This window comes from Megascapheus bottae, chromosome 2 (assembly GCF_031878675.1).
Source record: "Megascapheus bottae isolate mThoBot1 chromosome 2, mThoBot2.hap1, whole genome shotgun sequence".
Classification (NCBI taxonomy): Eukaryota; Metazoa; Chordata; class Mammalia; order Rodentia; family Geomyidae; genus Megascapheus; species Megascapheus bottae.
This window is the reverse complement of record NC_143510.1, coordinates 35,308,451-35,332,711: the sequence shown is the minus strand read 5'-3', so window position 1 is coordinate 35,332,711 and position 24,261 is coordinate 35,308,451. Positions and strand designations below refer to the sequence as shown.

Here is a 24,261-nt window from a genome sequence, read left to right as displayed (position 1 = left end):
AATGCCTGTGCAACCAGCCATGGATGGGGGATGTTTGCCAGTTTTATTCACTGCTAGCTCTTTGTCATACAAAATAGAAGTTAGTAGGATGGGCTATAGACCAAATCTAGCCATGCATGCACACACACACACACACACACACACACACACACACGTACTCACACACACAAACATGAGTGTATACATATATGTATATACACATGTGTGTGTATATATATATATACATATATATATAATTGTTTCTACCTTTTTTGATGTTGGTCTGTCCCTGAGCTTCCTTTTGCTCAAGGCTAATGGTCTACCACTTGAGACACAGCCCCACTTCTGGCTTTTTTGTGGTTAATTGGAGTTAATTGGAGAAATTTCACTACAAGGCTGGTAGGTGTTCCTGGAGCTTTGGGGCTGACTACCCTGAGATATGGGACAGATTCCTTTATCGTTGCTGCTCCCACATAGCTGTGAAGTTTCACAGACTTTCCTATTTGGGTTGGCTTTAAGCTGTGATACTTGGATCTGAGCCTTACGTACAGTTAAGATTATAGGCACGAGTTACAGGCAAAGGCACTTTTTGCTTTTTGTTGTTGTTGGCTGAGCATTGTCCCTGAGCTTTTCAGCTCAACGCTACTGTTCTACCACTTGAGCCACAGTGTCTCTTCTGGTTTTCTGGTGGCTAATTGGATATAAGACTATCACAGACTTTCATCCCTGGCTGGTTTTGAACCACAATCCTCAGATCTCAGCCTCCTAAGTAGCTAGGATTATAGGCATGAGCCAACAGTGCTCGGCTTACCTTTTGCTTTTGAGATAAAGTTTCACTACCACCTGTGCCAGTTGCTGGTTTTAAACTTCTCTTGTCTCTGTTTCCTGAGTAGCTGGGTTGGTGGCATGAACCCCCACTCCCGGTGATGCCCAACTTTTCTGCCTCCAGGTTCCTTCCTCCAGTTCCTTTAACTGTTTGAGAAGCCCCCTGTGTGATTTCAGACAAATGGTACTTCCCCTGATTCCTGAACCTTCCCTCCCATCTTAAGACTGGAAATACATCCGTGGTTTGACAAATCATCTCAGTGATGTAGAATCAAGAAAGATCTGCACCAGGGACATAAGATAAACTGAGATGGGGAATTTCTCCAAAACAAAATCAATAGTCGATTCTTACTAATTACTAACTGAACAGTGTGTGTGTGTGTGTGTGTGTGTGTGTGTGTGTGTGTGCATACCCATGAGTGTGCATGTGAGACACCTTTTCTTTCTCTTCACAATATATTTTAGAGAACCCTGATCTTTGAGAAGGAGGTTTCTTGGTGTATGTTTGCACATTAAAAGGCAAATGCACCCATTTGCATATGGTTCCTTTGACCCAATGTGAAAGGGCTATCCAGTAAGTGAGCTGAAAGTGTTGCAGGTAATGTTAAGCACGAGATGGGAGGGTGGCACCTATGAAGTGAAATGTACTAAAGTGAACATGCTGCTGGCTGGCAGTGCCTGGCTTTGATCTGTAAGGAAGCAGAAGACACTGCTGCTAGAGCTGGCATGTTGACTGCCCTGAGAGGTGACACAAATTCCCTTGTCTTTTTTTTCTTCATATATTTTTTATTGTAATTAATAGAAGGGTTACATTATATTCACCAGATAGAAGGTACATTACTTCACAAATATTGATACCCTTTCTCATGTCATGGTCCCCATTTCCTACCCCCTCTTCCCCCGCTCATATTGATTTCCCTCGTTCCCTATCCTATTTCAAATAACCAATTAAGCATATATAAAATATCAGATAACAAGGTGAAATATTGTAACAATATGAGATAACCAAGGGACAGCAAAAGAGATGAGAGATAACATAGTACATTAAGGACAACAATCACTCATTATATGGCTTTTGTTTCTATATCCTGGAGGTCCTTACATTTAGTGACATATTATATGGCCTTATGTATCTAGATTTTGTTTCTATTGTGAATCTCTGCTAGTAGAGCCCAAGGTTTCTACTGATTATGACAAATGAGTGAGACTATTGGGCCTATGTATCTTTGAGTCTGGTTTACTTCACTTAATATGATTTTTTCTAAGTCTTTCCATTTCCTTACAAATGGGGCGATATTGTTCTTTTGGACAGCAGCATAGAATTCCATTGTGTATAAATACTACATCTTGTTGATCCACTCATCAACTGAGGGACATCTGGGTTGGTTCCATATCTTTGCTATGGTAAATAGTGCTGCAATGAACATCGTTGTGCTAGTGGATTTAGTATGTCCTTGTTTCTGGACAATTGGGTAAATGCCAAGTAGTGGAATTGTTAGGTCATAGGGGAGCTCTATGTTTAGTCTTTTGAGGCACTGCCATACTGCTTTCCATAGTGGTTGAATGAGTTTGCACTCCCACCAACAGTGTAGTAGTGATCCCTCCTGGCCACATCCCCTCCAGCATCTGTTGTTATTAGTTTTCCTGATCCTGGCCATTCTAACTGGAGTGAGGTGGAATCTTAGAGCTGTTTTGATTTGCATTTCTTTTATGACCAGAGATATTGAGTATTTCTATAGGCCATTTTTGTTTCTTCTTCAGAGAAGACTCTCTTTAAGTCTTTGGCCAATTTTTTAATGGGATGGTTGTTACTTTGGAGATTAGTTTTGGATTGATTCAATTTTTTGAGTTGTTGATATATTTTAGATATGAGGCCTTTGTCTGCTGTATGCTTGGTGAAGATCTTCTCCCACTCTGTAGGCTTCCTAATTAATTTACTAGCTATGTCATTTGCCATATAGAAGCTCTGCAGTTTAATGCAGTCCCACTTATCCAGACTTTCTCTGATTTGTTGTGATTCTTGGTCCTTATTAAGAAAGTTTCGACCTGTGCCAAGGAGACCTAGTGTATCTCCTATTCCTTCTTGTATAGTTTTCAGTGTATCAGCTTTTACCTCCAGGTCTTTGATCCATTTGGAGTTAATTCTAGTGCAGGGTGACAAAGAAGGATCCAACTTTAGTTTTCTGCAGGTGCTTAACCAGTTCTGCCAGCACCATTTGTTGAAGAGGCTGTCTTTCTTCCATTCTATTTTTTTGGCTCCCTTGTCAAAGATTAGGTGGCCATAGGTCTGTGGTTTAATATCTGGGTCTTCAGTTCTATTCCACTGGTCTTCAGGCTGTTCTTGGGCCATTACCAAGCTGTTTTGGTCACTATAGCTCTTTATTCGAGTCTAAAGTTTGGTATGGAAATTCCACCTGCACTGTTCTTTCTGCTAAGAAGTGTTTTTGCTATACGCGGTCTTTTATTATTCCATATGAAATTTTGGATTGCCTCTTCTATTTCTTTAAAGAATGACATTGGGATATTGATGGGTATTGCATTGAATTTGTAGATAGCCCTTGTCAAGGTTGTCATTTTCACTATGTTGATTCTTCCAATCCAGGAGCATGGGAAGTTCTTCCATTTCCTCAGTTCTGCTTTAATTTCCCTTTTCAAGGTTTTAAAGTTTTCATCAAAAAGGTCCTTTACATTCTTAGTTAAGCTAATTCCTAGGTACTTTATTTTTCTTTGAGGCTATTGCAAAAGGAGTTGCTTTCCTGATTGTTGCCTCATTCCTCTCACTGTTGGCGTAGAGGAAGGCAGTTGATTTTTGAGGGTTAATTTTATACCTTGCTACCTTTCCAAAGTTTTGAATCAGCTCAAGGAGCTTGGGAGTGGAGTCTATGGGATTCTTTAAATACAGAATCATGTCATCTGCAAAGAGGGAAAGTTTCACTTCCTCTTTCCCTATTTGGATCCCCTTTATGCTTGCTTCTTGCCTTTTTGCTCTGGCTAGGAATTCTAATACTGTGTTAAAGAGGAGTAGAGAGAGTGGGCATCCTTGTCTCATTTCTGATTTTAGAGGGAATGGCTTTAGCTGTTCACCATTAGGTATAATGCTAGCTGTGGATTTGTCCTACACAGCCTCCCTTGTCTTTTCTAAGCTTCCTGGCTCCCACTCACCTAATTATGTCACCTGCAAGCTGCTCAACTTTGTACCTATCCAAAATGACCACTTGGCATCTGGGCTTTGCAGTGAAATTTATTTATTTATTTTTTCTGTTCCACTTGAGTAACTTAATCTAACTAGTGTATGTTAAATGGGAAGCTTGTAGCTATTCAACTTGGAGGTTTATTGGTTCATGGTATTTACTTTTTATTAGATGTTTAGAAATGAGCCAGCAAGGAACAAATACATTTTCTTCTCTCTCTCTCTCTCTCTCTCTCTCTCTCTCTCTCTCTCTCTCTCTCTCTCTCTCTCTCTCTCTCTCTCTCTCTCATTCAGCAGAGCTTTGAATATGAACTGTGTTTCAGGTTCTGTTTCTACAGAGCTGGAAGACCCTTCAATGCTAGTAAAAGCAGGGCAATGAACAAACAGGCAAACAGGAAAAAGGCAATCTTGGAAGATGATTAGTTGTAGGGAGAACAGTCACATAGAGTCAAGGATTTGGGGGGATCAGGTTGGGGGCATGGGAAGTGCCTCTTCCAGAGAAGGCCACCAAGCACACACATCTGTGAAAGATGTGAAGATAAAGGGGACACAGCACTCTGAATGCAGTACTGTCCTGCAAAGCCTGTGGGGGCGAAGGGGAAGCAAGAAGAGGCTAGGACTGGAGGGTTGCCAGTGGATCTTGTATTTTCCATCCTGGGAAGTTCAGGCCACTGTGAAGACTCTGCCTTCCAGCTGAGAGATTATTGGGGTGTGGATAAAAAAGGAAAGAGACCACTTAAAAGGCTGATGGCAGAGCCCTGCTTAGAAATTAGGCTCTATTCAGGAAGAGTTTGAGGCCAGTGTGGACAAAAATGTTAAGAAGACCCTTCCTGTTTCAAAGCCTGGGCATAGTCTGGTGGCCTACACCTGTCATGCTGGCTCCATTAGGAGCCTAAACAGGGAGGATTGAGAGCCAAGGCTGACCCCCAGAGGTAAAAAAAATGATGAGATCTTATCTGAGGTGTAATGATAGCAAAAATTTCTAGGAGGTGGCTTATGTGGAAGAGTTCCTACGTAGCAAACACAGACCCCAAGTTCAAATCCAGAGCTGTCCTCAAAAGCATTTTAATCCTCTTTTCCTTACATAAGCTACTGATTTTCTTCAGGCACTAAAGGTCATAGTCATCAGAGCATAGACTGAATTTAACACACTTCCTCCTGTTCTACCGTGCTGTTTTGTAAAGCAATGAACCAAGAATGAGGTGATCCTTTCATGATTTGTTTTTGATGACAGACAAAGAAGCATATCTGTTGTTATTGACAGGGTAAATTTCAGTTAAGGGAAACTTTTATTCCAAGTCCCATAAGAATTAAGGAGATTCCTCCTGCGCTGTTCTTTCTGCTAAGAAGTGTTTTTGCTATACGGGGTCTTTTATTATTCCATATGAAATTTTGAATTGCCTCTTCTATTTCTTTCAAGAATGACATTGGGATATTGATGGGTATTGCGTTGAATTTGTAGATAGCCCTTGGCAAGATTGTCATTTTCACGATGTTGATTCTTCCAATCCAGGAGCATGGGAGGTTTTTCCATTTCCTTAGTTCTGCTTTAATTTCCTTTTTCAGGGTTTTAAAGTTTTCATCAAAAAAGTCCTTTACATTCTTAGTTAAGCTAATTCCTAGGTACTTTATTTTCTTTGAGGCTATTGCGGAAGGAGTTGCTTTCCTGATTGTTGCCTCATTCCTCTCACTGTTGGCGTAGAGGAAGGCAGGAGGAATTTCAATACCAAACTTTAGACTCGATTATAGAGCTATAATTATCAAAACAGCTTGGTACTGGCACAAGAACAGGCCTGAAGACCAATGGAATAGAACTGAGGACCCAGATATTAAACCACAAACCAATGGCACCTAGTCTTTGATAAGGGAGCCAAAAAAATAGAATGGAAGAAAGATAGCCTCTTCAACAAGTTGTGCTGGCAGAACTGGTTAAACACCTGCAGAAAACTAAAGTTGGATCCTTCTTTGTCTCCCTGCACTATAATTAACTCCAAATGGATCAAAGACCTCGAGGTAAAAGCTGACACACTGAAAACTTTACAAGAAGGGATAGGAGATACACTAGGTCTCCTTGGCACAAGTCGAAACTTTCTTAATAAGGACCAAGAATCACAACAAATCAGAGAAAGTCTGGATAAGTGGGACTGCATTAAACTGCAGAGCTTCTGTATGGCAAAGGACATAGCTAGTAAATTAATTAGGAAGCCTACAGAGTGGGAGAAGATCTTCACCAAGCATACAGCAGACAAAGGCCTCATATCTAAAATATATCAACAACTCAAAAAATTGAATCACTCCAAAACTAATCTCCAAAGTAGCAACCATCCCATTAAAAGATGGGCCAAAGACTTAAAGAGAGTCTTCTCTGAAGAAGAAATTAAAATGGCCTATAGAAATGCTCAACATCTCTGGTCATAAAAGAAATGCAAATCAAAACAGCTCTAAGATTCCACCTCATTCCAGTTAGAATGGCCAGAATCAGGAAAACTAATAACAACAGATGCTGGAGGGGATGTGGCCAGGAGGGATCACTACTACACTGTTGGTAGGAGTGCAAACTCATTCAACCACTATGGAAAACAGTATGGCAGTGCCTCAAAAGACTAAACATAGAGCTCCCCTATGACCTAACAATTCCACTACTTGGCATTTACCCAACCATCCAGAAACTAGGGCATACCAAATCCACTAGCCCAACAATGTTCATTGCAGCACTATTTACCATAGCAAAGATATGGAACCAACCCAGATGTCCCTCAGTTGATGAGTGGATCAACAAGATGTGGTATTTGTACACAATGGAATTCTATGCTGCTGTCAGAAAAAACTACATCGACCCATTTGTTAGGAAATGGAGTAAGCCAGACTCAAAGGAACTTAGGCTCAATTGTTTCCCTCATTTGTCATAATCAGTAGAAACCTTGGGCTCTACTAGCAGAGATTTGCAATAGAGCAAAACCTTGATACATAAGGCCATATAGTATGATGCTAATTGAAAGGACCTCCAGGATATTGAAACAAAAGCCATATAATGAATGATTGTTGTCCTTAATGTACTATCTTATCTCTCATCTCTTTTGCTGTCCCTTGGTTATATCATATTGTTACAGTATCTCACTTTGTTATCTGATATATTGGATATATTTGTATTTGGTTATTTGAAATTGGATAGGGAAGTGGGGAAAACAAGATGAGTGGTGGGAGTGGGGGGGGTAGGGTAATGGGTACCAAGACATGTGAAAGGGTATCAATGTATGTGAATTAATGCACCTTCTATCTGGCAAATATCATGTAACCCTTTTATTAATTACAATAAAAAATAAAAAAAAGGAATTAAGGAGAATGGTTCTGACCAAGTTACATGTTGGTGTGCTATTTAAAGTAAGAGAAAATGGTATTGGTTATTCATTCTTTTAGTGGAATTATTTTTAGTTTTTTTAAAATATGTTTTGGTAGTCATGGGGCTTGAACTCAGGGTCTATGCACTGTCCCTACGCTCTTTGCTCAATCTAGTGCTCTACCACTTGGGGCCATAACAGCAATTCCCATTTTCGGGGGTTAGTTGGAAATAGGAGTCCTTTGGACTTTCATGCCTATGTTGGCTTCAAACTGTGATTCTTCAATCTTAGTAATCCTAAGTAGCTAGGATTACAGTCACGAACTACCAGTGTCTGGCATAATATTTTCATTTCTTATCCCTATGTGCGTCAGTGCTTTCCATACACAAAATAATATGTACAATGGTCCTTTCATTGGAGTGTCTATTGTGAATTAGAATGCTATTTTATTGTACATTTAGATTTCACTCATAGAGAATTATTTATATGTCTCTATGCACATCTGCAGAATCTGAGCGTTATCCCATGTACTTTTGATGAATAACAATTCCCTGCCAAATGGAAATCTTTCGAAATTATTCAGGACTTGTGATTTCTTCTCATGTCAGTTTTTTTCTCATGATATTACTAAGAAAAGGGTTGGAATAGAACCGTCTGTGTCCTTCAGAAGGACTGTGGGTTTTCATTTATTTCTGAGTCTCCCTATGTTCTTTCTTTGATTTCTCCTTTTATTTCCTAGCTGCAAGTAATCTGTTTTGACAGTATTCTGCCTCCCTTATCCACGTACTATTCATATTCTTCCTAATATTGTGGTATATCTCCTCTTCCCTTTTCTTCTCCAGATGTGTAATAGTTCACTACTGGGATCCTACCACCCAATTTAAATAAACATTTATTCTTTCTCTGACTATGCATATTTTCTCAGATCACTTTGTATGCATAACACCTCTCTTTGCCTTTATCATATTCCCTTGTAATGCACGGGAAAATTCAGTGTGCTCTGCATCTGGGGTACAGGTGGGGACAGAGCTCACACCTCCAGCCTGGGGACCTTCTGGTCCCAGGCCCAGTGTTCATGGCTTGTGACTGTTATTTCTCCTTCCATGCCACACAGACTTCCCCTGAGCCATGTATTGCTTTACAGTCAGCACTCTCCATTCCCTCTTACCCTTCAAGATCTATTCACTCCTTAGGGTCATTTTCAGAGCTCTTGCTTGTTCTGAGGGTCCTCTAAGTTTGATTTTTTTCCCCCTGTTAAAAGTCTCTTGGTGATGTGGATCTCCAGAGGGGGCCACTGACAATGTCCTTTTCTGTCTAATGGACAGGATTGCATTTCTACTGGTTCTCTTCTGCCTGCCTTGGGCAGTGAGTTGTTTGCAAGCAGAATGGATATCTCTTGTATTCCTAGTAGAATCTGAGATAAAGCTTCATGTGGAAGAGCAGAGAGGTTGCTGACTTCACCCACAGTGTCTTCTGAAAGGCCTTAGGGTGGCAGGAAATGGAAAGCATTGTCATTTTTAGGCCTTCTGGGGTCCAGGTGTGGTGAAGAGTAAAAAAATGAAAACAAAAAACAAACAAAAAAACAGCTAAATCTGTTCAGAATCCTCTTCATTTTGTGCTTTCCCCATTTTGAAGGGTGTTTATTCAGTAAGAGTAATAAAATAAAAATAAAATATATCGGCCAATGTGAGGCACTTCAGAGAAGGCCCTGAGTCTCCAAAAACCATGAAAGAAAACATTAAAGTTTGTACACATGAAGTAAGTTTCTTAGGGAGGCTAGGACAGCCAGTTTAGAGACAGACGGATGAGAAACCACAAGACATGCAAAGTCTTGCATTCATAGTAGGCATCTAAGGTAGTTGCTGTTAGTCTGGTTCCTAAGAGGACTGCCTCCTGTTTCAGCCCTGGCTGGTTATATGACCTTGAACTCTGACGTTAGAGATTCACAGTTTTCATCTGTGAACCTGTAAATAGTGTGTTCCAATTTATTTCATTGCTAAGTGCTCATAGATAACTGTTGTAGCAGACCATGGTTCCACAAAGAGATCTATATTCTGGTATCTTGAACCTGTGAATATGCAAAGGGGGTTATGGAGATGTGATTAAGGATCTTGAACTAGAAGAACGATCCTGATTGTCTGGATGGACCCACTGTGATCATGGGCCCTTATAAATGAAAGAGCAGGAAGTCAGAATCAGGTCTGATGATGAGAAAGATGTGATTGCCCCTCTCGGAGACTGAAGGGACTTTGAGTTAGTGATTGGAAAATGTGTGAAACTTGGGAAAAGTAAGGAAATAGCTTCTCCCTTAAAGCTGGCAGAAGTAAAGCAGCCCTCTTAATACCTTGACATTTCCCTAGTTAAGCTCATTTTGAACTTGTGACTTTCCAAATTATAAAACAATAGGTATCTGTTGTAGTAAATCAAGGATTTGAGGGGAGACAAGTGTGGTAGGAAATGGTTATAAATATTAAAAATGATGTATAGTCAGGGGATGCATGAAAATGGAGGGACAAAGGATGAACAAATGAAGCACTGGACACTGGTGCTCACTAGATACTGTGTTGAACTTGTGAGTGGGGGCAGGAGGGAAAAACTGGGAGAGGGTGAGGGAAGGAGTGATGTTGTTCAAAAAGCAATATACTCATTACCTGATTTATGTAATGGTAACCCTTCACCTTTATAATAACAATAATGATGTATGTTGTTAATGTTACGATTATTTTCTGCCTCATTAGAGCAATGACTTACCCTTGATAGCCTTCAGCACTTCACTGGTACTTGGGAATGTGGTGTGACTATGCCATTCCTCCACCTGTGGTTCCTAACATTAAATCATTACAATGACAAACAAAGTTAGTTATACTGAGACACAGTTATCACATGTTAGAAACAAGTGTGTGATAGATGCATTTGTACTTTGTTAACACATTGTATAAGATCACATCCGCCTCATGGCTGTTGTGATGTTGAAATAATGATGAGCAGAAGTGACATTTCAACATATCTGTAAGCAACTGAAACGTGAAATGAAAATATCTGTACCTTGTCTTGGTGACAAGTGTACCGGCAGTCAGTGCTGGGACATTTCATTGCTTGTAGTTAGCCCTGAGCCACGTGGGCCTCTTAAGGAAGGCCTTTAGGTCAACCACAAGGACACACAGTAAATCCAAGGTCTTTTATTCATATGAAGAGCTGGTATCTATAAATCCTTAAAGATTTCAGTGGAACAGGGAATTAGTGATCTGATTTGTTTGGAAAAGCATAAAGATATTTGTGTTTCCTTCTCAGTTTTTCTTGGTTACCAAGAGTGACTCTTTTCCTAGATAGAAGGAAGTGGTCTTATGTCTTAAGGCATATAGTAAGGGAGCCACTGACATACTTAAGGGTGGCCTAGAAGGCCTTAAACTTGAGCTGGGCCAAGATCTAGGGAAGACATTCAATCAGCCAACGCCCCAGACCTGGGATTCAGCAGGGATAGCCCTGACTGGAAGGCTGACTCCTGGTTCTGGGCCAGCAGGATCTCAAAAGGCTTCAGTGTCCTGGAAGTTTTTTCAAATGTTTAGCCTTGCTTTCCTTACAGTTACAGTGGAGAAGTCGGATACAGCAGTTGGTAATATCTTCTGGGCAATCAGTTACCCTGTTTAGCAATACTCTCTCATGGTGGCCTTTGCCAATCTTTGCTATACCCAAAGGTGCAATGGGATGGTATTGCATGGGCACTGGGAAAGGTCTTCATCTTGAACTTGGGGGGAGCTGTCTCTAAAGATAGGAGGCCTTGAGTGCACTCTGCCTGCCTGCACCCAAGTCTTTCTTTCAAGTCCCACCTGGTCAGCCAGCAGCATGTACATGGTCTCCCAGTGCCCTTGGAAAGGAGAACAGAGTGCCCTTGGGTATGGGTTGCCTATTGGCGCTCAGGCAGTGGTAGCATAGTAGTGTTTTTAGGAACTTACCTATGTTTCTTTGCCCCCCTGAGTTAGTGATAAGGCCAACTTATTAAGAGAGAGGAGCTAGCCAACCAATTTTAGAGTACGGTAAGGGTGCAGAGAATTGAAAACAAAATGAATTCCCTATTTGTAAAGCATGAATTCCCAAGGAAAAGCATTGTAAAAATAGTAGCAAAGCTGACCTTTGAAGATAAGTTTTCAATAACAATGGTTAGGACAAATTTTATTGAAAAATAATGTACAAGAAGGTAGAGACTGGTAACTCTTGTCACAGGCAGGATCCTAACTCAATCAAGTACTTAGCTTACTGGCATACTCTTCAAAGAGCTCAGTCAGTGAGAATTTTAGACTTAACATGACAATTCCTTTTGCTCACAATAGGTATTCAAATGTTTGGTAAGTTTTTTTTGTGTGTGTTTTTTGTTTGTACTCACGGCCTGAGCACTGTCCTTGGTCTTTTTCAAGGCCTAGTGCTCTATCACTTGACCACAGCACCACTTCTGGCTTTTCCTTGGTATGTGGTACCAAGGAATTGAACTGGGGTCCTTGTGCATGCTAGGCAAGCATTCTTATCACTTAGCCACACTCCTGGCCATGGTAAGTTGTTTTGACTTGGTAACCTTGTACAATTATTTTGACCTGGTGGCATTATGTATATTCTGTTCTGTCTGGATTCCATTTTTTTCTAAAAAAGCAAAATCAGTATTTGTTTTCTCTTGGTAATTTAGAAAGACAGCCATTGCAACCACAAGTAATCAAGTAGTATTTCCAAGCTGTCCACACCTGCCATATAAACAATGCAAGTATAATACATTTTTATTTGGTTCCTAGGAGACTCTACAAGATAGAAAAATTAATACTAGTAGGGAGATTCCATGGGAGGGTTCAAATACTTCTTTAAGTGATGGATTTGACAGTACTGTCTTTACAAGAAAAGATAGAGAGCAGATAGGCTCTTACCATGGTTTAAACGTGTCAGTATTTTCTCTCATATTTCTTTCCAAGAGTGAGTCACCTAGGGGTAACCCACTTGAAGGAAGCATGGTTCCTGGGAATGTGCCCCTCAGGGCTTCACTCTCTGGGTCCAGGCTGAATACTCAGGATGGCATTGGTGTGGGATGCCAGGGATGCTGCTGAGAAGAAATCACGTCATTTACAATGCACATCATCTCAGATTTGTTTTGTCTTGAAAATCAAAGTGAGGAAGCAGGCAGAGATGTCTTCATGGTTCATCAATCGCCAGCCATCAGCTCTTATTGTTGCTTCGATTGTGTGGGCATTATCTCTAATAGCTCTGAGTTGGCCCCTAAATTAACAGCATGATATGTTTCGGCTGTAGTTCAAAAAGTATTGATTTTTTTGGTCATGTTTTTCAGCATCAGTGAACATATAGATGACATTATTATAGAATTTTAAAAAGAGTTTAAGTTGTGGATACTGACTGTTAAAACAACATCACAATAGCGAGTAAAATTATTTACAGAATCGGTTTCCACAGTGTAACAAAGTGCATGCTCTTTGTAAACCATCGACGTGGCTACTATTATGTGGTACAGCACAAACACAGTTGGTAATTCACTTAGAAAAACTAACATGTTTGTGTTTCTTAAAAGTTGTGGGGATTTACATTGTTTCTTTATTTTATATTTTTAAATGTAAGTTTTTAAATTAAGTAGGTACAAAGGGGTTTCAATTCAACTTTTCAGTTTATGAATACAGTTCATCTTTGTTGTTTCTAAATAACATTTTATTTACATAGTGACAAAAATTAGATATTTATGCATATGAATGGTGTGTGATAAGTTTCAGTATGTACATATATCCATCCATCCATAAATATGGATTGCGGAATGGGTAAATCAAACTATTTGACGTATGTGATACATCATGTACCATTTTTTGTGTGTTTTTTAGAATATATAACTTCTGTCTTAGGAATTTTTCTTCCTTTTTTTTTCCAGTTCTGGGACTTGAACTCAGGGCCTAGACATTATCCTTGGGCTTTCTCAAGGCTAGCGCTCTATCACTTGAGCCACAGCATCATTTCTAGCTTTTTTTCTGTGTATGTGGTACCATGGAATTGAACCCAGGGTTTTGTGCATGCTAGGCAAGCACTCTATCATTAGGCTACGCTTCTGGCCCTCTCTCAGGAATTTTCAGGTATACAGTATTTACTATTATATATCTTTAACACCAGTGTACCATAGATTTCCTGTGCTTACTCTGTCAAGTTAAAATTTTGGGTCCTGTGACCACTGTCTCCTAAATCGCAGCTTCTCTGTTTCTATTACTTCAAAGTTTTATATATTTCTCTCTCTATATGTAGACATACACACATATATACATATATATGTATGTATATATGCATATATATATATATAATTCAAAACCATTTATCTGTCACTGTTTACTTCTGTTTCTTGGCTATCTGCTGCTTTGATCATGAAGCACAAATGGCAGTGTGGATATTACTTTGACAGACCGATTTCATCTCTGTTGGATAGGTACCCAGTAAGTGGTTTTTCTGGATCATATGGTAGTCTTATTTTTAATTTTCGAGAGGTCTCCATTTTCTATTTTCTGTACACAGTGAACAGATTTCTCTACATTTTGTCATAACTTAACTATCTCCCAACTTTTCTGCAAAACCCCACTAACAAGTATGAAGTGTGAATTGCGAATTGAATTCCCATCTCTCTGGTGATTAATACTATAGGATATCTCTTTACATAGCTGTTGGTTAGTAGGATGGCTTTTTTATTTTTTGAGAACCGTCTATTGACTTATATTGTCTATTTTACAATCAAGTTGTATTCTTGTATTGAGCTGTTCGTATTCTTTATGTATTCTAGATTTTAATCCTTTATCAATATATGGTTTGGGAATGCATTGTCTCAGTTCAGAGGATGCTTTTGCACTGAACAAAACAAGAGCCATCATAGAGAGGCATCTGTGGTTCATCTCCAATTAATCATTAAAAAACCAGAACTGGAGGTGTGGCTCAATTGTTTGAGTGCTAATCTTGAGCACAAAAACTCAGAGACAATAGCTAGCTCCTGAGTTCAAGTCCCAGGATCAGGAAAACAAAACAAAATAAACAGAAACAAAGGCCATGTACTACAAGCCTATTCTCAATGGTGAAAAGCTGAATCCTTTTACTCCAAGATTGTAAGCAAGACAGAAACACCCTCTATCCTATCTCATATTGGAAGTCCTAGCCAAATCAGTTAGACAAAAGCAGGCAATAAAAAGCATCTAAGTTAGAAAGAAGGACATTGTCTTTGTTTGCTGATCACATGATCATATATATAGAAAAACTCTAAAAACCTCTCAAAAATGTTAGAACTAATAACTAAATCCATTAAGGTTATAGAATACAAAATTAGTATATAAAAGCCAATATCCCGGTATTGGCAAAGAAGCAGACACACAAGCCAGTAAAACACAATAGAGAACCCAGATTGTAAATCCATTCATTCATGGCCAATTCACTTTTGACAAAGATTCCAAGACCTGATGGGAAACAGACCATCAGTCCTTTCAGTAGATGATGCTTGGGAATGGGGTATCTACATGCAGAAGAATGGAATTAGATCCTCAACTCTCACCACCTACAAAAAAAAGCAACTCTACTAGCTGTAAGATGGAGACATTTCTAAACTACTGGAAAAATGTGAGGGAAACAATGTAGTATGTTATTTTTCTTTTTTTTTGCCCTTTGGTTAAGTAATTTCATATTGTTACTGTATCTTACTTTGTTACCTGGTATATTAAATATATGTTTATTTGTTTATTTGAAATAGGAAAGGGAAGGGAGGAAAACAAGATGATTGGGAGGGGGTGAGGGGAGGGAAATGGGGACAAAAACATGAGAAGGGATATCAATGTGTGAGAGGTAATGTACCTATTACCTGGCGAATGTAACTATAACCCCTACATTACCCTGACAATAAGCAAAAATCTCTATAACATTGTCTTGGACAGGGATTTATTTTTCTTATTTTTTATTGTAGTTAATAGAAGGGTTACATCATATTTACCAGATAGAAGGTGCATTACTTCACAAACATTGATACCCTTTCTCATGTTTTGGTTCCCATTTCCCTCCCCCACCCCTGCCCCTCATCTTGTTTTCCCCCAATTCTCTATCTTATTTCAAGTAAACAAATAAACATATATACAATATATCAGATAAGGAGGTAAAATACTGTAACCATATGAGATAACCAAGGGACAGCAAAAGAGATGAGAGATAGCAGTACATTAAGGACAACAATCACTCATTATATGGCTTTTGTTTCTATATCCTGGAGGTCTTTTCATTTAGCGTCATCCTATATGGCCTTATGTATCCTAGGTTTTGCTCTATTGTAAATCTTGGGCAATGATTTTTTAGAAGTATTGACTAGTGTGGGTCAACCAAAATAAAAACAGACCAGTGGAATTACAGGTAACTGAAAACTTCTCTGCAGCCAAGTGAACAATCAACAAAGTGAGTAGATGGTGATACTTCATGTTACTATTTTAAACTTATATACTTGAATGGGTACAAATCGTATTGACTACAAATTATATTTCTTTCTTCCTTTTTTTTTGTCAGTCGTAGGACTTAACTCTAGGCCTGGGCACCGTCCCTGAGCTCTTCAGCTCCTGCCGTACCCCTTGAGCCACAGCGCCAATTCCTACAAAGTGTATTTCTAGACAAATAACTAAGCCCCATATTGTTACAATGATGTTTAAATTTGTGTCCGAATTGTTTTGTTGAGGTTGAACTTCACTGAGTTGGCAAAAGTAGACTCAAAACTGTAGACTCTCTGGCAGTGGCTTATTGTTGTGAGCACACATCTATGAAATGACTTCTATCATGCAGGTGATCCCATTCTTGTAGACATTAATATTATTTGTTGTTTCCCTGCCTCATCGATACCATGCCTGATCATATGATTAGCTTCGGCCAGTAGTATCTAAGTGAAAGTGCACCTGTGCTTGCTTTGCTTTTTGTCACAATAAGTAGCAATGTTTCAGTAAAGACTATTTTTAAAATGGTTATTGTAAAGGTGATATACAGAAAAATTACAGTTATATAAGTCTTTTTATCATTTCTTATTGTTTGGTACTATTTTCTGTATAAGCCTTCTCGCATAATGATTGACTCAGAAGCCATGTTCTTTGAGGAATTCAATGGAATTCCTGATGTTTCTTGTTTTCTACTCATGAGTTCCTTATATAAATGATGTTTATGGAAAGGAATCATAAAAGTATAGCTCTTGGATGACCCTGGACCTCTGAGGGCAGGTCAGGTGTTGAGTGGAATTTGAGAAAGACAAGAACCCATAATATGTTTCTTTCCCTTCTACTGAAATGGTTGAAAAGCCAACAGAGGACTCAGAGCAGAAGCAACAAATGAGTTTTTTGTCTGTAAGACTAGACCAGAGAATGTGGTGAGCTTTCCAGATGGACTTCTGGATTCTTCCACGTAAGCCTCAGAATCCTTCCTTGGATCTTAAACATGGTGCAACAGCTCCACATAAACTGTCATGGCCAGGTATAGCTCCTCATGCTCCTTGAATGAAGGAAGGCCAGGAAAGCACAGCAATTGTGAGTAAATCAACCTTGGACAGGACAAAATTATGGGCCATTGGATGTCAGACTGTCACCCTTTTACCAGTGAAATCAAGCCCTTTTTCCATTTGGAAGAATGAGTATGAGCAGGCAGCAATTTCAAACCAATTTTTATAGCAACTCAGGGTGGAGGATTGTTCTTTTAAATTATTTATCCCTTTATTTCTAGCTATCTGGTACAGGATCTAATAGACATTAACAGCTAGATGGATGGATCTCACATGAATTTATTTATTAAAGCCTGGTAACTACAAAATATTACCAAGGTGGCTGCAAAGAGACCAGATGAGCAACCTTCATAATTTGTCAGTGAAAGGCATTTTCAATAAAGATCTTTCTGGATAGCATCTCAGGTACTCAGTGAAGAGGAAAGGCCCAAGGGAAACATCACAGTGCTCGGACAAAGGTGGACAGTTGAACGAAAGCAAAGAGCAAATGGTCCCATTAGAATGCTCCTAGCTCTATCTTGCTCTTCAGCTAACAGTAAGCTGCGTGTGTGCATGCGTGTGTGCGTGTGTGCGTGTGTGTGTGCGTGTGTGTGTGTGTGCGTGTGTGTGTGTGTGTGTGTGTGTGTGTGTGTGTGTGTGTGTGTCTTGGGGCTTGAACTCAGGGGCTGAGTGCTGTCCCTGAGTTTTGTTGCTCATAGCTAGTGCTCTACCACTTGAGCCACAGAGCCACTTCTGGCTTCTTTGGTGCTTACTTGGTGATAAGAATCTCACAGACTTCCCTATCCAGGCTGACTTCACACTGCGATCCTCCTATCTCAGTCTTCTGAGTAGCTAGGTTTACAGGCCTGGACCACTGTCATCCTCCTGTAAGCTCGGATTTCTGACAGCAGCTTCCTGAAGATGAAAGCTCTAGGAGCTCAGTTTCATGTTTTATATTGTCAAAATGTGGTCATTTAGTTGGAAAGACTCATTTCCTGACCATGTGACTTTCACAAGTTTCAGTTACTGTATATGTTAATGCAGTGTGTAAAATGTAGGTGATTTCCTACGTGTTCTCATAGGCTTAGAAGCTTACTGCTTGGTGGAGGATCTCTCTCTCTCTCTCTCTCTCTCTCTCTCTCTCTCTCTCTCTCTCTCTCTCTCTCTCTCTCTCTCTCTCTTTTTGTGTGATGTTGGATGCACTGTGTTGTTTAAGATTGTTTTCTGTCTGTTCTTCAATACACAGCTCTTCTAGGGCTTGCATATTTATGATTACTTCGGGCCATCTGCTGCTTGGCTACCATCAGAGAATGAAGAACAATTTTCAACTTAAACAAAGTCACGCTCAGTACACCCAAGCACTTCCCATAATGTTTATTTTGCAATGCACTAGATTTTTGCATTCTTTACTTACATTGTATTATTCCTCTATGCTGAACATTTTTAGAATTATCTTGCCTGCCACACACACACACACACACACACACACACACACACACACACACCACACACACACACACACACACAAATCAACATGCTGCGTTTTATTTCTGGGCCAAGTTCAGGGCTCTAAACCTGACAAAGATTCATTCTGACCTTCAGATTTAGCATGTAAATTAGGCTACTTGAAGCAGAAGGCTCCACATTTTCTTGCAGTTCATGTGTAATGCCAACAGATTGGTATGAATCAAAATGGAACACTTAGAAGCAGATACCATTTATAAAATGTCAATTAGAGAAGGCAAAACTGCATATCAAAGTTGGCCAAGTGGTGAGATCAGTTAGAATACTTTTCTCTACTGCTTATTACCACAATGATCATTTTGTTCAAGAGTTAAATATGACATAATCTCCATTTGGTTAATTTGGAACACCTTGTGAATACGTAACAATCAATATTTCTTAATGGCAGGTGCTCCTTTTTGCAGTCACTTACAAAACATTTCTGACTAGTTCGCATTTGGACCCTTGGGAAAAAGTATTTTCGTGACAAAGACAGAACAGAGGACGACTTCAAATTACAAATTTTGGGGCTTTTTTCTATCTTTAAATAGGTTTTCTTAATTATCCAAATCAGAAGTTGAGAAACTTAGGCCCTTGGGGCAAATTAAGCTTTCAGTACCTTTTGTACAGATCATGAACTAGAAATGATCTTTTTTTAATTTAATTTTTAAATTATTATTATTATTATTATTGGTACGAGGACTTGAACTCAAGGCTTGAACTCTGTCCCTTAGCTTTTTCACTCAAGGCGGGCACTCTACTACTTGAGCTACACCTCCACTTTTGGCTTTTTGACGGTTAATTGGAAATAAAAGGCTCATAGACTTTCCTAACAGGCCTGGCTTCGAACTTCCATCCGTAGATCTCAGCCTCCTGAGTATCTAGGAATACAGGTATAGCCACTAGCACCAGGCTTTTCTTTATCTTTCAAATGGGGATTCTTTTTTAAATTTAAATTTTTTTGTAAAGGTGAGGTACAGAGGGGTTACAGTTACATAAGTAAGGTAATAAGTACAGTTCTTTTTGAATAGTGTTACCCCCTTCCTCATTTTCCTCCACCATCCCTGACTCTTCTACCCTCACAAGTTGTAAATTTCATTTCCAACATAGTGTCTAGTGAATATTACTGTTGAATTGGTTCAGCCTCTATCCACCATTTCTGTAATCCCATTCCCTTTCCCAAATCAGATAAACTTATACACAAGACAAAAGTTACAGAAATTAAATAAAAGTAGTGACAACAGGGAATAAACCATAGGGGAGAAAAAGAAAGAAAAAAGGAAACAACTGAAGTTGGGCCAGAAGCGTGACCTAGTGGTAGAGTGATTGCCTAGCCTGCATGAAGACCTGGATTCGATTCCTTGGTACCACATACAGAGAGAAAGCTGAAAGTGGTGCTGTGGCTCAAATATTAGAGCTCTAGCCTTGAGAAAGCCCATGGATAGTGCTTGGGCCCTGAGTCAAACCCCAGGACTAGCAAAAAAAGGAAACAACTGAAAACAGTACAATAAAAAATATTTTTTCCATTTCTTGGAATTTATTTTGATAAACATCATTTTATATGGTCATGTGCACATAGATATTGAGCCCTTGTGAGGTTATATTAAGTGAAATAAGCTAGACCCAAAGAAATATAGGCTGCATGGTTTCCCTCATCAAATAGTGACATTCAAAATGATTATTCAATAGTCTTGATTTTGTAGTTCAGCCTCTAAAGTCTAAAAATGTACCTTTTGGTCTTTTAAGAAAAGGTTTATCAATTCCTGACCTAGATTGAAGCAATAAGACTTTGCCTAATTGAATGTCATGACAGATGTATGTGTGGCAAATAGAAATGAGTTTCTGGGCATATTTATGCGTGTCAGTCCATGCCAGGCAGAAGACAGCTCAGTAAAGCATGTGCTGTGAGAGGAGAAGCCTTAAGCACTAAGAAACTTCTTAATCCTGGATTTTCATAGGAGCCACTAAATAGCCATCAGCAGAAAAGCCAAGACAAAATAAAACAAGCCAAATTAGCCATTTCTCCTAATAGGTTGGTCATTTGGGATATGGATGTGTTTCACTTTGAAACCCATATGCCAGGGACAGTCAGAGAAACACTATTTGTCAAATCTAGCTCTGTAAAAATGAAACTAATGGCTTCCACATAATCAGTGAGCTTTCTTGGGATTCCAACGCAGAATTCTGCCTGTGACATTCTAAGGTCTTGGGAGAGTGTGTTATGTGAGTTAATGCTTCCATGCTAAGCAATTATTGACCATTTCTTTGGAAAGGAATTAGTTGTGCGAGTTGTGTGTATATGTATGAGTGTGTGGGGGTGGGAGGAGTTATGCTCTTTCCCTCATACTCTGACTTCTTGTCATGACTTTCATGACAAGGTAGATGTCACAATCTCATCTCTTTCTTTTCCTCTCAGATGCACATCTCATGAATGGTAATTCCAACTCATTTCTTCACATGCCTTCTTTCTTACTAAACTTGTGGAACATGTACCGGCAGAAGAGCTTACACTTCTTTCTCCTGTTACATTTGGACAAGTTTCAAAAGTGCCCTACTGATTATCTTCCCATGTTGGAAAGAGCTGAGAAGCAGATACAGGACAGACCTGTTGGAACAGTGAATGTGGCCCATTTTCTGAGTTGGGACAGTTATCTGGGGTTCTGTGCTTGCCCCACATAAACAAAATCAAGAAGCTGGGTAGGATCCACTGTGCTTCTGTCATTTGGAAGACTCTGATTCTATAAGTGATACGAATCTTGAGTTCTCTTAAGAACACTTGTTTGATGCTGAGCTTGTTTGCCTACTGTGTGGGAGCATTACTGGAGCAGGACTGGTTCTTCTGGACATTCTTGAGATGACCGGTCTCATAGCCTTCTCCGCATCTGGAAGCCATCCTACTCCTTGCAGATGGCTCCTCCTGGCTTTGCGTTTGTCTCCAAGCTCCTGTAGTGGCATTATTTTCTCTCTGATGCTTTCTTGCCTCTCTCTTCTTAGAACCGTAGGTGACTAAATTGAGTCCACCGGGACAATCCATATATATATTTCAAGATCCTTCATTTAATCACACCTATGAAGCCTCCTTTGCCATGTGCTGTGGTGAAATGTTTACATCCTTTTGCAACCCCTTGGTTGACATAAATCTCCCCCACCTCAAGGGGGTGGTGTGAAGACTAGAGGTGTTGCTTTTGGGGGTCAATGTCCTCATAAAAGAACTCCCCAAAGCTGGCTGGTCCCTTCCATGAACTGAGGATGCAAGCAAAAGTGGCATATCTCAACCAAGAAACTAGCCCTCATTAGAGAGGGAATTAGCTGATGTCTTAATCATGGACTGGGCAGCCATTTGTGAGAGTGAAATGTTCATAGTTTCTGAGTTACCCAGTTTACAGCATTTTGTTACAACAACATGAGTGGATGAAGATTTCATGTGTGGTAACATTGGCACAGGTTCTGTGTGTTAGGAGGTGGGTATCTTGGATAGAAGTGGGGAGGGGACATTATTCTGTGAACCACATGTGCTTGCATACTGACAACATTGCTGCGAACAAAACCTTCCCATGAAAGCAAAACCTTACCTAGAAAGCTAAGCAGTTTTTTCCCCTATTAGATGTATCTTTCTTTTAAAACAGAGACTTCAAAAAGTCAGATTTCAGTTTCCTTTATAACACTGTCACAAATTTAAACTTGTAATAACTGTGCTGAAATTTAAAGTTGTGTGGTTTTAAAAAAATTGTATGACTTAATTTTGCTAGTGTTCCTTCTCTGAGTAAGTCAAGTGTGTGTGTGTGTGTGTGTGTGTGTGTGTGTGTGTGTGTGTGTGTGTGTGTGTTTGCTGGTCCAGGAGATTAAACCCACACACTAAGGAAATGCTCTACCATTGAGTGTGTCCCTAGCCTGAACTTTTGTAAGTTTTAACAAAAATTCCATTCAGTTCACCTTAGTGAATAGTCCACACATTGTTAAAATTTTCTACTTTAAATAAATGAAGTATGTGGTGTGTGAATTGTATCTCAAACTGTCAATTGTATGTATCTCTACATATGTAATATATATTTCAAATATAGTGATTTTTTCATCTCTGCACCATCAGTTTTCCTCCATTGACCTCTGTATATGTTCCTGTCCTGATCATATCTTCATTTACGAATCAGATAAAATATATTTCAGTACACAGTTACCATAAAAGATGAAAGAATACAGATACTTTACCTTTTAGTAAAACAGTACAATTCAGGTTTTTCTCATAAAGCATTGTGTGATGAGATCCTATTATTAAATGACATCTGGATGGAATACATTGTTCTTGGAGATACGTCATTCATTCATCCATTCGTTAATTTTTTTGGAAAAAATGAATTGTAGTGAAATGCATGTAACAATGGGTTTACCATCTTAATCATTTCTACTAGACTTTTTGTAGGCCTGTCACCTGCCATTGCTCTATCATTGAGCTATACCCCAGCCCCGAGTCAACCATGTTGAGTGTGCACTGACATGTTGCACAACCATTGCAACCATTCTTCCGTAAAACTCGTTTTCTAAAGTTAAAAATCAGTGATTTACACAATAACACTCCGTTATGTCTTGTAGTCCCAGATCATTGACATTCTGTGTTCTAGCTCTATGCATTGGCCTCTTTTGGGTACTTTAAAAAGTGGAATAACAATACACTGCTCATGTATTTGAGAGTGGCTTACTTCTCTTAGGTAATGCCCTTTCCATGATTTATTCATGTAAAAGGGTGTGTTAGATTTTTTTTTGAAGTCTGAATAACATTGCATTGATATGGTCTACATTTTCTTGATTGCTCAGCTGACAATGAGGAATGTTTATGTGTGTGTACTGGTTATCCATATAGCTTTGAAGGACCATCTATTCAAATCCTTTGCACATTTTAACATTGAGGTTTTGCTGTTGTTGTGGAGTTATGAGTTGTTTATTCTAGATATCAGCTTTTTTTAAATCAGAAATACAATTTGCCAATGTTTTCTCCATTCTTACAGGTTGTGTTTTCACTCTGCTACTTTTGTTTTTCTAGTACTGGGATTTCTGGGATTTGAACTCAGGACTTTGCACTGTCATCCATCTAGCACTTGAGCTGCACTCCCAGCTTGGCTGTTCTTTTTTTTTTTTTTGGTGGATCATGGGGCTTGAACTCTGGGCCTGGCTACTGTCCCTGAGCTCTTCAACTCAAGGCTATTGCCCTACCCCTGGGCCTGGGCATTGTCCATAAGCTATTTAGCTCAAGGCTACTGCCCTACCCTTAAAGCCACAGTTCTACTTCCCCTTTGCTAGTGATTAATTGGAGATAAGAGTCTCATGAACTTTAGTGCCCGGGTTGGCTTTGAACCTTGATCCTCAGATCTCAGACTCCTGAGTAGCTAGGATTACAGGCATGAGCCACTGTGCCTGGCTCCCAGCTTGGCATCTTGATGGTTATTTTGGAGATATTAAATCTAGGGGCTTTTTAGCTCTGGTTGGCCTTGATCTTCCATATTTCAGGCTCCTAAGTAGCTAAGATTATAGGTGCTTTCAATTTGGATATATTTCAGCTGGTTTATTTTAAAGTTGGTCGCTTCACTTTTGTTTTCAAAGAAATCACTGCCTGGTCCATCATCTTGAAGCCTTTTTCTATATTTCCTCCTAATACTTTTACAGTTTTAGGGGTAACACTTAGGTCCATTTTGAGTTATAGAGATTTTTTTTTGGTGGTCGTGGGACTTGAACTCTGGTCCAGAGTGTTGTCCCTGATCTCTTTAGCTCATGGCCACTGCCCTAATCCTTGAACCACAGAGCCACTTCCTAGATTTTTTTTTATGCTACTCATAGTATCCTTGCCGTACCTTTTTTTTTGGGGGGGGGTCTATATAATTCTCCAACATACGCATTGTAAACCTTGAGTATTTGGTCTCATGTTATTCTTATATGATTTG

The 24,261-nt window shown here is 39.4% G+C and overlaps 1 protein-coding gene across 1 annotated transcript in view; it reads left to right on the top strand.

The window, feature by feature from the left end:
* Positions 1-24,261, top strand: part of Tafa4 (TAFA chemokine like family member 4) — a 106,693-nt gene that overhangs the window by 27,771 nt on the left and 54,661 nt on the right. The gene's annotated exons all lie outside the window — the stretch shown is intronic.